The sequence below is a fragment of the Vidua chalybeata genome, chromosome 2 (assembly GCF_026979565.1).
Source record: "Vidua chalybeata isolate OUT-0048 chromosome 2, bVidCha1 merged haplotype, whole genome shotgun sequence".
Lineage (NCBI taxonomy): Eukaryota > Metazoa > Chordata > Aves > Passeriformes > Viduidae > Vidua > Vidua chalybeata.
The window spans coordinates 111,323,117-111,338,118 of NC_071531.1; the positions used below are offsets into that span (position 1 = coordinate 111,323,117).

Genomic DNA, 15,002 nt, shown 5'->3' on the forward strand with positions numbered 1-15,002 from the left:
AAAACAAATCACTTGCAGAGGCAGAGGCGTACAAGCATGCTTTAATTACAATATTGTAACACCAATTAGAGATCTATCTAATCGAGGACTCAGTACTTCCTACTCGAGTATTACTCCCATGTTGGGATAATTACTGCTAATTAAGCTTGGAACTAATTAGGCCAAATGATCTCATTTATACCAACATAGATGACTTCTAGGAGTTCATACACACAAAAAAAAAAGTCCAAGGGTAATTTTATCATTCCTGGACCCATCAGCACTTCACTTTCAAAATGGACTGTCCTTTCCCAATGGATAATCTCCACTAGAACTGGAGTACCCAGATCTCAGATGATCACACATTCTCCCAAAGTGAAGAAACACTCTCTGAAGGCATTTCAGTTGGTTGGCCCAAGTCACCTTCTATTCCAAATGACACAGTAGATTAACAGAATCGTGTCCCATCATGGCCTGGTTAATTCCAAACCTCCAGGCCACTCTCACACAGTTATTGTTACAGTTCTCAGTGCACTTAGCACTACCCACACCCCCAGGATAGCTGCACACAATAAGGAGGTTTGCTGTAGGGTGCAGTGCAGTGTTAAAACAATAACAATATTTTTAAAGAAAAATAAAACCCAAAAGAACTCTTCAACACGCCAAAGGTCACAGGTGCTCATTGAACTATTTGCATCAATCCTGCTTAAAATTAGATAAAATACCACTCAGTAATGGTAGCTCAGCTGTGCAGTATGTGATGGCTGAGGGCAGGGGCTGACTGGCTAATGGAGTTACTGTTTGTGCTACAGGAATTCCCATGTTCACAGTGCGATTGTATCTAACAAAGTAGGCTTCATACTGCAGTCAGAAAAATAAAGGACAGCCCATGGAGCTGTGTTTATGTTACAGTTTCTCCTCCTCCCCTCCAGCCCCAAAATTCTGCACCAGCTAAGCACCGAGATTCTCAGGTTGAAGTGTCACCAAGGCAACTTCCATTTAGACCTGCTCTTGGCTCATGGAAACAAGTCACAAGCAGTCAGGAGGGTGTTCCCCACCCAATGGTTGAACGTGGTGAGGTAAAACAAACCTTAAAAATAAAACCTTTACATTTTGTCTGGGTATTTTGGTAACTATGAGTTAGCTTCTCACCCAAAGACAGTTTGCACCAACAGCACGATTTCCTCCTCCAGTATTGGCTGATTTCAGATTCATGGCTGAGGGAAAGAAGAATGCCACCTATCCGAACACAGTCCCACCTCCCTAAGTGACCGGACATCTTGCAAATGAAAAGAAGGACCAGTATCCAAAAACTAGCTGGGGGCACCCATCTGTCTGCACTATGAACTCACAAACCTATATAGTCTCCTGTCCCTGGGTACCTCAACACCTCTGCTTTGCCTGTTGCGTCTGCAGAGGCTGCAAACCAGCAGGTCTGTGCTAACAGACACGACAGGTAACTCAGGAAGGGTTCAGCTACAGTCACTGCACATCCATTCTTCCAGCTCCTGCCTCAAAATCAAGCCTTACAGGACCCACTTCAAGGTGCAGCATTGCTTCCTCCTTACTTCTGGCTTTTCGCACCAACTGCCTTTATTACTCCTAAAGCTTCATCCTAAACACATAATTTTCTCACGCTTTCTTGTACCTCAGGCTGGAATCCTGAAGCTGCTGAACCCAGGAATTCACCATTGTCTCCAGGTCTTCTTCCAGCCTGCCCCTTTATCCTCACAGCAATCATTGTTCCCTGGTGAGTCACAGACACCCCCCCCCTTTCTCCCCTCCAAATGCCTCCTGAACAATCTTCTCTTTTCCAAAGCCTGTCAAAACTGAGCCCAGCAGGATTCCCTACACCAACCTGACCTGGTTACAATACCTCCTGGAACTGATCCTCCAGCTGTCTGTGAAATTTCTGTAGAAGTGCCACTTCTTTATGCAGTACCATTAGCACAAGTCTAATAAATAATGCACAGGAATAACACAATCCCCAATAAACAATGTACTGCTTCTTCTCCTATTTTCTGAAGTGAGCAACATGGATCCTAAATCTGATCTCCCCCTCCAGTTGTTACCCAATCCTCATCTTAGCTACCAAACTCTCTCCTCCCTCCCCTAGCAAGCCTGTCATTCCTTTCTTCCCAGCTGCCAGAGGCTTCGCTGCTACCTCCTCCAGCCCAAATACACTGGCACACATGAATGCAAGCGTCCACACAAATGCACAACACAAATGCAAACATCCGGGCACGTCTCAGGTTGCATGTTGAAAATGCACATTTCCATACACTGCAGTAGTGTATGGAAACACGTGCACAGCCCACTGAATATCATATTTATTTGGGTATCCACTGGAACCCCTGAAGGAAGAGGTGAGTTGGAGGAGATCTTCTAATGAAAACAAAATCACTGAACCCAAAGTCTGGGCAAGACAGTGGCAGATATATGATCAGGGCAGTCTTCAGCAGAAGCACACATTGGGCCCAGGGGGCCTCTGAATGGCTTCTTTAACGTTAAAAGGGAGGAATTCAGGAGCTTTAGATCAGAAGTACATCCCAAACAGGCATTAGGCTCTAATAAATAAGGTGCTTTACACTGACTGAATGCCAGAAACCTCCCTACATCCTCCCCACCGTCTGCATACAGGCATCTCTACAGTTGCTGGTGGTTTAGATGGCAGAAACCAAGCAAACAATCTTCCCATGTTGCAGAGAAGGGAAGGGAAGCAACATCCTGCTGAAGGAACATCAAGCCACAGCCACGACAGAAAGCACCATGAATTTGGTGCTTGGTGTCTGTTTGTAGGCACAAAAAGCCTGTTTTCCAGCTCTAATTTGGGATTGCAGTAAATCCTTCAGGACACAGACTGTCTCTTTCCAGGGTCTGGACAGCACACTGCACAATGGGACTCCAGCCCCATATCAGCACTTCAGCATGCAGTGTACAAATATTTACTGTCACCAGCGGCCTGCAGAGAGAGGCTGTCTCAGATGGACCTCCCCAGGGGCATCTGCAGAGATGATGGAAGTCTGAGTCAGTGACCTAAGACCCAGACCTGGGGAGCTCACTGCAAGTAACGGTTCAGCATGTCCTCCTTCTAGACAGGTTCCCTTTTTTTCAAACACTCGCTGATTTGGAGGTTGTAGCACTTTTTTTTTCTGAGCAAATCCCATAATCTTATCCAGTGTCTGCATACATGCAGAGTTGGTAGCCAGCCCTGCATAGCCCGAAATGGTCAACCCTATATTTGAAAACAAGAGGCAAAATGCACAAAGAAACACACACAGGCAAGAAATAAACAAATTCTCATTCTCCCAGCACACTAACCATGGGAAAACATGCAAGGTCCCAGCAGCAAGATGGCAGGAGTGTGGGGATGTTGGCCCTGTCCCCTTACATCCTGAATATTTGGACTGGTTCCAGCTCCTTTTACAAAAGGAAAGCAAAGGGGCTGCTGCTTACTGCAGGCAGCTACCAGGTTCATAACCTCAGCCCTCCCAGGAGCTCAGGTTCTTGTTGAATAAGGCAGGGACACATACCTAAGTCTGAGGTTTAGAAACAAGATGTATTTATTTGTTATTATTTTCAGTTATCTGAGTGCGGTAAAGGTCAGAACACTTATCTTCTGGGGTTGGTTCCTGCTCCCACTCATGTGGTTCAAAACCAATTGAATGATTTTCTGCATACTTCTCAGGCAGAAAAAAAAAAATCCAGGGGGAATGAAACCTGATACAGGGCATTTTCTAAAGAGGATCTGTGGGAAACAAGGATCCACCGCAATGGGAGGAAGGGCTTGTGGGCATTCCTGGTACCTCCTCCCCAGTCTCCGTTACACACAATGAAACATGAATAAAGATGACTGAGGAGGCCACAGCTTTTTACCTACATTTTAGCCTCAGCTGATATCAAGGACTGGAGAGCACAGTATCACCTACGTGATACTCCCAGAGCTGCATTTTGGGTGACAAGATTCAAGGACATAGCTGCATATCCTGTGCCCTGTGCACCGGCTGCTCCGTAATCTCCAAGATTAATTTATGCAAAACATGGGAAGATGTGCTTTTTCCTTTTGCAGTGAATGACTTCATTAACCTTTCAGGAGCTTGCCAATAGTGAAGTAGAAGCAACGGGAAAATCACACTTCTGGGAAAAGGGGACTTCTGCCATGTAGCTAAGAGCACATACCTGGGAGAGGCCAAAGACCAGCAAATGATGGACTCTGGTTTAGGAATCTGCCTTCCTGCTCTGCTCTCCCTCACACCCTCCAGTCTCTGCCCTGCTCTTGCAATGGTCCTCCTCCCCTGGCTTCTGACAGCTCAGGGCATGACCACAGAGACAAGGAAGCCAGATGGGAAGGCAAATGAGGTTGAGGGTTTTAGACACAGTCTGGAGAGAGACCTAGCCCAGAGGCAGAGAAGAAGGGAAAAAGCAGGTAAAACAGGTGAAGCAGGTATGGAGAGGGAGAAAAACGGCTGTGGGAAAAATGGGAAAAGGAAAAGGTGCACAGCACCTCACATGAAGCACGAGGGAGATCATCCAGCACGTTAAGGAAGGGTCGGAGTGTTGCTGAGACAGAGGGGAGAAATCAGGAACTGTCTGGTCAGGGAAACTGAGGCTCATGACTTTAATGAGCCTGGGACTGAGTGACACCTGGTAGGGGGAAATGTGCTACCCAGGAGTAGAGCTAAACTCCACTGGAGGCTAAAACGTCACCATGCCCTGTCCTGTAGGACACTGGATGAACTTCAGCACGTGGCCATCTCCTTGACCTCTTTGTGCCTTGCTGTCAGGAGCACCTCACGAGTCCTGGTTTGGCTGTCTCTCCCACCAGCCACCTCTCTCCCTGCCCTGAGAAAGGGACTTCTCCATGCCATATGTCCTCTATGTGGGAAGAAAACAGAGTCCATGAGGGGATATAAAGAGCCCACCACTTTCTAATTGCTGCCGCTGGACTTGATCCTTGCAGCCAAAATGCTGTCCCTGAAGAGAGGTGGTTAAATACACCCCCACCACCCTGGCTGACTTGGAGGAAACTCCATCCCACATCAGATAGTGGGATAGCCTCCTCATGGGATCAGGTGGCTCTCTCAGGTAGATGGGAGAGGGGTTCTCCCTAACGCAGTGACCCTGTTGTTCCTGTCCTGTTACAAGAGCAGGACACTAAGCAGGGGTCTCCCAGGAACACAGCACAGCTGTCTTGACCTGCTGGGCACTGGCTTGTGGGCTCAATGCAACTCTCCATCAAGATGCACAGGGCCCTGAACTCAGCTGGAAGTGACACATGGGACAGTCATCCTCTCAACAACCAGAGACATCAACAGGCAGCCAGGCACAACACAACCCATGTTTTCAGGACAGAGTGTCTAGAGCCAGGGAGAAGTCAGGGGAATGGGAATAGGACAGCGGGACCAGCAAAAGTCACAAGGTCATGCCCAAGGAGGTAAGGTGACGTAAGGAGACAACATTTGAGACTACAGACTTCATCAAGCTTCCAGGCAGAAACAAAGTGCTCGGACATTAAAGTGACAACCATGCTGCAGCTCAGAACGAGACTCGAGGCAGCTCCATCCAGAGCCAGGAGCACACACATGGAGGGAATCTCACCTTGCTCCCTCAGAGGGCAACCCCCACCCTGCCTGGCCGGCCAGGGCTGCAACAGGGGGCTGTCCAGCTGATCCCACACCCTGTCCTTCTCCCCCAGGCCTGGCCAGCCAGCCCTGCCCGCAGCTCCCAGGCACCCAGGCCGCAGGGACACGCAGCCAGCAGCAACAAAAAGGGGTCCACGGTGGAGACACACATCAGGGAGGAATTTGGAGGATAAACTAGAGGGAAGCGATAGGAGTGTGCGGCGCATGAATAGTGGGGGAGGGTAGGAGATACAGGGTGAGAGAAGAAAATGACATGAACAGAAGGAAGAGAGCTGCAAATAGAAGGGGATATGGAAACAGCAGAGAGAGACAGATTGCAAGAGCAGTGGAAGTAGAGGAGACCTAAAGGGACAGAATATAATAATAACAACTCTTAAAATGAGAGGAAAAGGGGAGAGAGGAGAGGAGAGAGGAAAAAAGGTAGAAAGGAGAAGGGAGAGGGGTGAGGGGAGAGGGGAGGGATTTATGATTTCCTGGAGAGGGAAGACAAATGCCCTGCATGTTTTTCTCCTTAGTTTTCAAAGGTTTTGTGGAAGCAGAGTGAAGACTTGTCATCCTCATTTGAAGAAGGGAAGAACTACGGCACAGAGACAGAGGGGCAGTGAATGAGTGAGGTGGTAGAAAGAAGCTTGGCTCCCTACTTTAAGTAAGCCTTCCATCAAAGACACAGGTGAAGAACAGTCTAGACTTTCTTCTCCTGAGCACACCACAGAGAATCCACTACTCAAAGATGGCAGGAAGAGAGCCTGCTAGAAAAGTAAGAGATAACCCAAAGTAATGAGAGAAAAAGAGGGGTACCTGCTTTTTTTTTTTTTTTGCCAGCACCACCAACGTCTCTGAAGATCTGTGTTTAGATGTATTCAGGGTAAATTAACCTAGAACACACCAAAATGAGCACTGTCTGAGTGCTTACGTGGGGAGCTGCCCACAGGGAGATGTTGCAGTGTGGGTTCAGGTACTTGCCAACCCTCCCAGCCCACAGCCAGCTGCAAGGAAAATGGAAGGAGGGTGCACGGGAAGCTGCATGGCATGGGCTCTGCTCCTGCAACACTGACTGATGTCCTTTGTTTGCAGGGATTTTTTTTTAGGTGTCTAAAATTTATCCAGTTTATTTTGTACCACTTTTGTGTTTCAGCTGCCACTATGGAAAACAGGCTTTTTTTGCCTACAAACAGACACCAAGCACACGTACACCCGAGCCAAACAGAGTTTGTAAGAGCCTTGAATAAACCAAATACCTGGTGCCTGCTTGAACTCCCACATGCACTTGGGCAAACAGAGCTTCCCAGTTACTCCCAGCACACAGGAACCCAAAGGATCCAGCATTTTCCTAATCTCAGACAATACTACTTTATGGCTTGCTAGCACAAGAATTGTCTAGGATTCCCTCATCAATGAGTGACAAAGGTCTCTCTGCTATAAATTGATGTTAATGGCAGGCTGTGTACTTTGTTTGTTTATTGCCAAGGAGGAATGTTTGCCGTGGCTGTCAAGTTTATAAAAATATTTCCATGGCTTCAGACAGCTTGGCATTTTTACATGCAGCTGAGAGAGTGGGTGAATGTACAGATGAAAAATTGAAGAAACATTATTGAGGTTGGAAAAATAATATCTCCTAGCACCACCAAGGTGGCTTAGAAAGGCCAGGAAGGTCAGCGATATTTATGAATAAAATGCATTTTTTTCCCCACCAGGGGTTTCTGAAGAGCTGGCAATAATTAAGCATTACAACACCTTTCTGAAGTAGATAACCCAGTTGAGGCCATCTGAGGTTAAAGGACTTGCCCACGATCACACAAAGCAAATCAGCAGCAGAGAAGAGAATTAAACCCAACAGGCTTAGATTCCATGACCCAAGTCCTACACACCTGGCTGACATCCAGATGGAAGGACAGGAGCTGTACCAGCTGTGCACCTGACTGTCAAGCACAGGTCTTCCCAGGCAGTCTAGCAATTGGGCAAAGAGCTGAGCGACAGGCACCCACCCCAACTTCAGACAGTAATTGTGAAAACAAGTGACAGAAGGCTGGGAAGCAGTGCCTAGTTACCAACCACGGTGCCAAGTGGATTAAATATACATCGATAGATTCAATTACAAAGAGCAGCATGCAAAATGGAAGTGATTGCAGTCAACGACCCAGGATGGCAAGAAATAACCTCAAAATAAAATCACGGGTTTCAGTAAGGAGAAATCCATGCTTCCAGAACTCGTGGAGAAAGTTCAGCTGTCAGTCCCCAGGGGTACTGTCCCAGGCCACCCCAGGCTGGGAGCTTCAGTGACACCCAAGCCCCGAGGGCTAGTGAGAAGCCTGCAGGACTCAAGTTTAGTGGGCTGAGAGAGATCCATATCACCTAATGCTGAGCAGCCCTTTGTTATCACTGTCACCAGAGAAGCTGGAGAGTGAAGTGCAGAGAAAGTGAGCTGTTCTACTGTGTCGTCCCCCCCAGCTGCCTGCATCTCGCTGGGGCAGGGCTGAGACACATCACTGAGTGAGGAGGAGGAGATCTGCTTCACACTTTGGGGGTCCTGGGCTGGAATATCCAAGGATATGGATGCTTCCCAGCGTGGATATTCAGCTTTGCATCCATCTGTGCCCTAATGCACATTCTGTTTTGGGGGGCCCTGAAAGTACTGGATTTGGAAGAAGGTAAGGTCAGATCCTGACAGCACTCAGCAGTTCAATACTCCTCATCTGTAGGAGGAACAAGAGCTCACTCTTCTCTCCTTCACCTGTGCATTTCCCCAGGATTTCAAAGCGTTATGGAATTTTCATTGCAACCCCCCAGCCACCTCCATCCTGGACTTATCACGACACATGCACTGCCATGATCACTAGTAAAGGTTTAATTTCCTTCTTCTTGGAGCAAAAATAGAAAGGATAATCATTCAGCACTCCATACACACAGCTGTCACCTGAAACAAGCAGGTGAACACAGTTAAATGCAAAGGCAAGTACAATCTCAGACCATTTTTTGGTACCTGGAGAACTAGACCAGCAGTGTTTTGCATGCAAGATTACAGGTCTGTGTGTAGTTGCATTTTCACATTCCATTACTGCAATTGCACACAGCCAGTTACGTGCCTCAGCAGCAGCTTACAAAAGCAATTGCTGCTAAACATACAAAATCCAGCCCCCAGATGCACACGCGCAAGACTAAAAAACTGGTCCTTATTTTTCTGCCACAGAAAAGACGTGTATTTGCTGGCTGTGCCTGCTCCCTGTGCAAACAGCACACCAGCATATTTCCTTGCATTTGTATGTTGAGCCACATATTCATTCAAGCTTTGCAATAACCTAAAATGTATACAGTATTTTGCAATTAGAAGCATCCCAAAAATGCAAAAAAGGCCCCAGTTTTTGCATAAAAAATTCTTCTCCCAGCAAGCAACTGTAACCACCTCTCCAGCCAGAATGTACTGTCTGTTTAAGGCTCCAGAGAACACAGTGCTTACCCTTTAAGACAGTAAGAGATGAATACTTTTTTTCATTTGAACTATAGGGAGTTTTACCTAGATAGACTGCAATTTCCTGAGCTCGAATCTGGCAAAGTGCCCAGGGCTAAGACCACTCCCCCTTCTTCTTTTGGCAAAAATTACCATGGCGTCTTTCTTTAATAGTCAGAAGTAGTTTTTAGGGTTTTGTTTTCACAAAAGATGCTGAGAAAAACCCAGTTGCAAGCAAGCAGGCAAGCCCAGGTACTGCAGAACTTCTAAGAACTAGACTGATGTTCAACATCTGAAGAGTACTATCCCCAAATACTCTGCCGAGGGATGGCTCAGTTCTGAGTCACAGGGAAGTGGACTGAATCACAAATAGCCATTCCTGCTAACTGCTCTCACCCCCACCACCCATCCCAAGTTTACAATCCCAGCAGTGACCAGGTTGAGGTTAGCTTGGGAAAGCTGATGAGATCACAGTCTGGGGAGATAAAGCCTCAGACAGCCTCAAGATTTTGTTAACCAACTCCTTGTTTTGCGTGGAGACACGGACAGCAGTTGTTACACCAGGTTTGCCATATGTTTATAATATTGTTGTTATGGGAATACATGTCCAGTCCATGTCACTGGCAAGTTGTGCTGTTTTCTGCTGGAAGGACAAAACAGAATTCACCGTCCAACAGAGTGCGCGCGTACTTCGAGCAGAAGTCACCGTCGCGTGAGTCACGCTCGGTGCAAAACCACACGCTCTGTCCGTGGGCTGGTGTGCGAGCCCGCCACAGTGTCTGCACAGGCACACACAGCCCTTTGGGGTGCTGGGCAAGCATCACCCCATCTCACAGATTGCAGCAGGAAGCTCCATGCCAGCTTTAAGGCAATTTGCCTAAGGCTGCCCATTAGATCAGTGCCAGGACCTCAAGTTCTGTGAGACCTCCACGTCCGACACGGGACAAGTGAAGGATAAAGCAGGGTCAGGGTCAGCAGTTAGGGTCACAACTCTGCATCACGTAGAAAAAATATTTGTTTCCCAATATTTGTGTCCCAAAATGGTGTTTAGGGCAGTGAGTTGGCTTATGGGACACAGGAGTTACATGTTTGTGTGTGAGAGACTGCACTCAAAACTACGGTGCCTGGGCTCCCTGCACCCTTAGGCATAGGGCAGGGAGCACCAGTGGTGCTCCCATCCACAGTGGCTCAAGTGGCTCTGCCATGCAGAATCAGCACTGAATAACTAATTGCTGAGAAGAAATCTCTTGTCTGACAGCCCCCAACAAAATTCAGGCTGAAGGACTGAAACACAATTGTTTACTGCCAGCCCCACCAACTCCAGAGCTGCCACTGAAGACCTCTGAAGCAAGCGCAGCTGACTGGAACAGCACACCACCAGCTCAAAGGAAAACCGATTTACCCATTTAGTCTCCTTCCAGACATCAGCAAACAGCATAAGAAATGGCCAACTCCCCTCCCCGCCTCCACCCCCCCCCAGCCCTGACACGTTGCCATTTTCTGTCCCCGTCTCCATGCAGCTTGTCACATCCCATGCCGCAGTTGAGGAACGCCGCGCAGGGTTTAATTGTGCACACGTTCTCCGGGGAAGGGCGGCATGGGATGTCCACAAAGGAGCGGAGGCAGGAGGCCAAGGCTGGTTATTGGCCTCGAGTCGTACTTGCTGATTGGCGCGTCAAGGATTTTAAAGTGCATAGCTGATCAGATCAGCAGCTTGTCCTAGAAGGAGAAAAGTGACATAAAATATGCACAAGCCTTCCTTCTGTCCTGACAGCAGGTTGAGTTTTCAGATGATGTGGAAACAGCAGCCTGCTCTCCTCCCCCCAACATGGTCTCCTCTCCTGCCTTTGCTGCAGCGCTGCCGTCTTGTTCCCGACTCCAGAGACTCTGCTCCCTCCCCAGCCTTCATGCCGAGGCTCAGACTCTGGCCAAGGGGCTCCATGCCACTGTTTTTATGCCCACTCAGCCCTTGGCCTTTCTTCTCAGCATGCCAAGCAGGGGCTCATTAGCGTTCCCTGTTGTTAAGCTTTTGCAGTTCAAGCCTGTCCAGCGCCAAGCTGGAACAGAAAGGCCATCAAATCCCCATCCAGGAGGGTGCAAAACTTCCCTGTGCCGCCAGCCCACCTGGAATTCAAACAGGTGATCCTGGAGAGGAAAGGTGGAGCGTGCACGCGTGCGATCTGCATGTGTGGGAGCAGCGTGTGAGCTCTGCCTGCAACGAGCTGCTGCTGCTTCAGCTTCTTCTCAAAGAGAGTGACTTGGGGTACATGTGACCTGAGATCTGTCCTCTGCATGTGCATGTGTGTAACATTTCATTTGTGCATGCGAGACGCCTGTGGTATGTCCCTGCACCATCATGGGAATGCTGCCATGAATGGAAAAGCCAAAACACGTCACACACTGGTTTTTAAGTCTCAGCCACCTCATGTGCAGTTGGTGCTATCGCAAAGTCGGCTGTCATATACTACTGCAAACAGGCTGAGGGAATAAGCTATCCTGTAAACTGAGGAAAACACGAGAGCTGGGCCATGTCCGTGCAGGAACCACGCTCACAACATGTGCACATTGCCCCTCAAGAGGAAGGATGTGCAACACAAGCAGGTGTGTTTGCACAAACTTGTTGTTTCCATGTGTGTGGAGGTGCAGGGTGCGTGGAAACATCGATAAAGCAATAAAGGCTTATTTCATCCCCACACTTCACAAGGGACAGATGACTTTCTCCTTGCTACTGTCAGATTCCAGCAAAATAAACAGAAATTTACAAAGATATTTCAACAAAAGGCCTCTCTACCAGAGAAGCCACCTATGGAAAAGGCAAGCCACATGCTCTCTTCTCATTCTCTCAAATGTAATTCTTGCTCAAGTCACAATCACTCCAGCTACAAAAATCTCTTCCCTTCACCAAATGCCCCAAACTCTGCCAAGTTAGAAAACTCAGCCTCTGTGTTCTTCCACACTGGAAAGTCCTGCTACATCACACTTAGCTTAGCTGCGCTTTAGCCTTGCCTGTGCCCTGATTCAGTTCAAAATTTCCCCTCTTTTTAAAGCCCTCCAAGGAGACGGTCCAAGGTCTTCCTTAGACATCCCTCCTCCCCTCTGTCTACAACCCCTCTCTATGGATTTTCCACCCAGCTTCAGAACCATAGGTGCTGGAGCCGCCTCCTTCTTCTCCCCAGGTCCAGCTGCCTAGAACAGGCATTTTTCCTCCCTACCTCATTGCCTGACAAGTCTCCTTTCAAACATGATCTGATACTTCTCCCCCTCCTGTGACGGATAAACCTCAGAGTCTCTCTCCCTGCTTCTCACATACCTCCATCACTGGACTGACTGTAAGGCATGTGGGATAAAGGTATCGTGGAAAACGCTACAGCAAATCACAGGGTTTTGCTTTGATTCTTTTCCTGCTTATTTATTTATTTTTTGAAGGGAGGTAACAAGTCAGAGAGAAGCTGGCTGAGATTTCTGCCGTACATTTTTTTTGCAGCAGCAAGATCCTCCATCTTCCTTGCTGGATTGAATAGGGTCTCAGGACAATTTAGACTCCCTCCCCCATCTCCCATTCCTGTTCATATTCTTCAACACATGATGCTCTCCTCCCAGCGTTGACTGGGAAAGCACATATCCTCACTCTCTCCCCCTCTTCCAGCTCCTGCCTCGCATAGGTTGTGCCAGGACATTAGGATGACGGACATTTGTGCAGCTCAGAATCTTGTCGGTTATTTTTTAACAAAACAACTAGAATCAATGAAACCTGAACGATGGTACACGACAAACTTAAAAGACCTTGTGAGGATGCACCTAGCATTTCAGGAGGCTTCCTGTGTCTCATGCCACAATGAAAAAAATATCCCTCCAAATTTAACCAAAGCCGGTACAGACACTGTGATAAGCCCGGGTGTGAGTGAGGAGCAGGGATTCTCCCCCCTTTGCTGTTTTTTGTTTTTTTTTTTTTTTTTGGCTCTTGCACATTATCACCTCACCAACAGTAGGATAACAGCTACAAAACCTCCGGCAAGAGAGCAAGCAAGCAGGCTTCACGTTGCTGCTCTCACGCCGAGCTCGATATTTACTTGCTGATAAACGGCAACTGTAAATACATCTCATCTAATTTCCCGACATCCAGGAGGGAAAAAAAAACATCTCCCATCCCCGCGGCGATCTGCCTGGCTCCGGAGGCAGCGGGATGGAGGGCTGACAAAAGACCCCGCTTTCCACCCTCCCCCGCGGGGCTTCTCCCCGGCGCGGGGCAGCGGGGCCGGCGGCCGCCCCGGGCTCTCCCCCCGGCCCTTCCTCGGCTCGCCGCCCCCATAAAAGCTGCCGGAACAGAAGCCAACAGGTGGAAGGCGCTTTTTGTCCCTTCCGCGCCCGGTCCCGGGATCCCCCCCGGCCGGCGCGGTCCCACCCCACGCTCCGCCGGCGGGGGCAAACCGAGACGCCGGGGGGGGGGGGGGGGGAAACTGAGGCACGGCGCCGCCGCAAAACTTTCCTCCGCCGAGCCGGGGGGCGCCGGGCAGCGGCCGGGGGCTGACTGCGGCACACGCGGCCGCCCCGCGCCGCCGGGGGAGCGGCGGCGGGCGGGGAGCGGCCCCGGGGGCGGCGGCGCCGGCTCGGAACCCCCGCCCGCGGCCGGCGCTTACCTGTCTCAGGCGGCCAGGGCGCGGGGCGGCATGGCGGGGGCGGCGGGGAGCGGGCGCTGCGCCGGGCGGGCGCTACGGCAGCATCGGGGCAACTCACGGGGAAGCCGTGCCGGGCCTTTTGTCTGCGCGGGGCGGCGGGGCGGCGGGGCCGCCTCCCCCCGCGGGCGCCGCGGCGCTTGGTACGGCCCAGGCATTCATGCCAAGCGGCTTTCACACATGGAGGCTTGTCTCCAGCGGCTGCTGACAAGCCACAAACAAGGCGGCCCCCTCCCTCCTCCTCCTCCTCCTCCTCCTCCCGCCTCCCTCCTCCTCCTCCGCCGGCCTCCTCCATGCGAACTCCAACTCCGGTGACAGGCGCGGGGCAGGGAGAAGGGCGCCCGCCGCCTCCCCGCGAACATGTCAGGAGCCCGCTTTTCCCCCTGGCCGGGAGGGATCGGGGCGTTCCAGGCTCCCTCCGGCAGCAAAGGCAGCGCTAAACCCGCCGAGTAAAGAGCACAGGTCCGCCGCGTCCCACCCTCGGCAGCGCCGCCACGAACCATGGCTCCCAGCGCTCCGGCTCCTCGAGGATCTGCCGAGGAGCCGGCCAGGAATTCGCCCCGCTTTCCCCTTGCCAAGGTCGTGCGAATAACCGGGCACGCCAAACGGCGGAGACCCAGCGCCAAGGGCCGCGGGGTCAATTTCATCCCGCAGCAGCGCGCTGGTGGGAGGCAAGGGGAAAAGGCGTGGAAGAAATCACAAAAAACCAAGCCCTCGTGGACTCCCAAAAAATTTTGCAGCTGCCCATTACTGTAAACAGAGGGAAAGCCCATTTTTTCAGGGAGAAAGTCTAGGTGCCACAAGGCACGGCCGGCTCTTGAACCCAAGACGCCCAAAAAAGGCCTGGCCCAATGGCGGGGCCATGTTGGGTCCAGGCTTGCAGAGATTTGAGCGAAGTTTTTTCAGTGACTTCAGCCGAGAGAGTTCCCCGGCCATGCAGGTTTGCACGGCTTCCGTCCAGCAAAAGGCAACCCAAAACATAGCCCCTGTGAATCATTAAACTCTGCTGCCCTGCGTACGGGTTCAGCAGGGTTCAGTCAGCCCAGAAAGCAAACCACATGACCGACTGTCATAAGTTTCGTAACAAAACCACAAAACTCAATCTCAAAAAACACATCCCTGTCCAGGGATAACAAAAGATTTTTTTTTTTTTCTCCGAGTCTCACCAGTAAAGGTCTGGTGGAGCCCAGGAGAGTGTTGCACAAGAATCAGCTGGTTTCATTTAATAAAAGTAATTATAATAATCATAATAATCACCAGTTG

General features: G+C 50.1%; 1 protein-coding gene across 1 annotated transcript in view; it reads right to left on the reverse strand.

Moving 5' to 3' along the window:
• The window catches only part of BCL9 (BCL9 transcription coactivator), a 102,852-nt gene extending 89,083 nt beyond the window's left edge, over positions 1-13,769 (reverse strand). The window contains exon 1 of the mRNA XM_053931872.1: positions 13,704-13,769. The gene's annotated coding sequence lies outside the window, so the exon portion shown is untranslated. The remainder of the gene's footprint in view (positions 1-13,703) is intronic.
• Between the last annotated feature and the right edge of the window lie 1,233 nt (positions 13,770-15,002).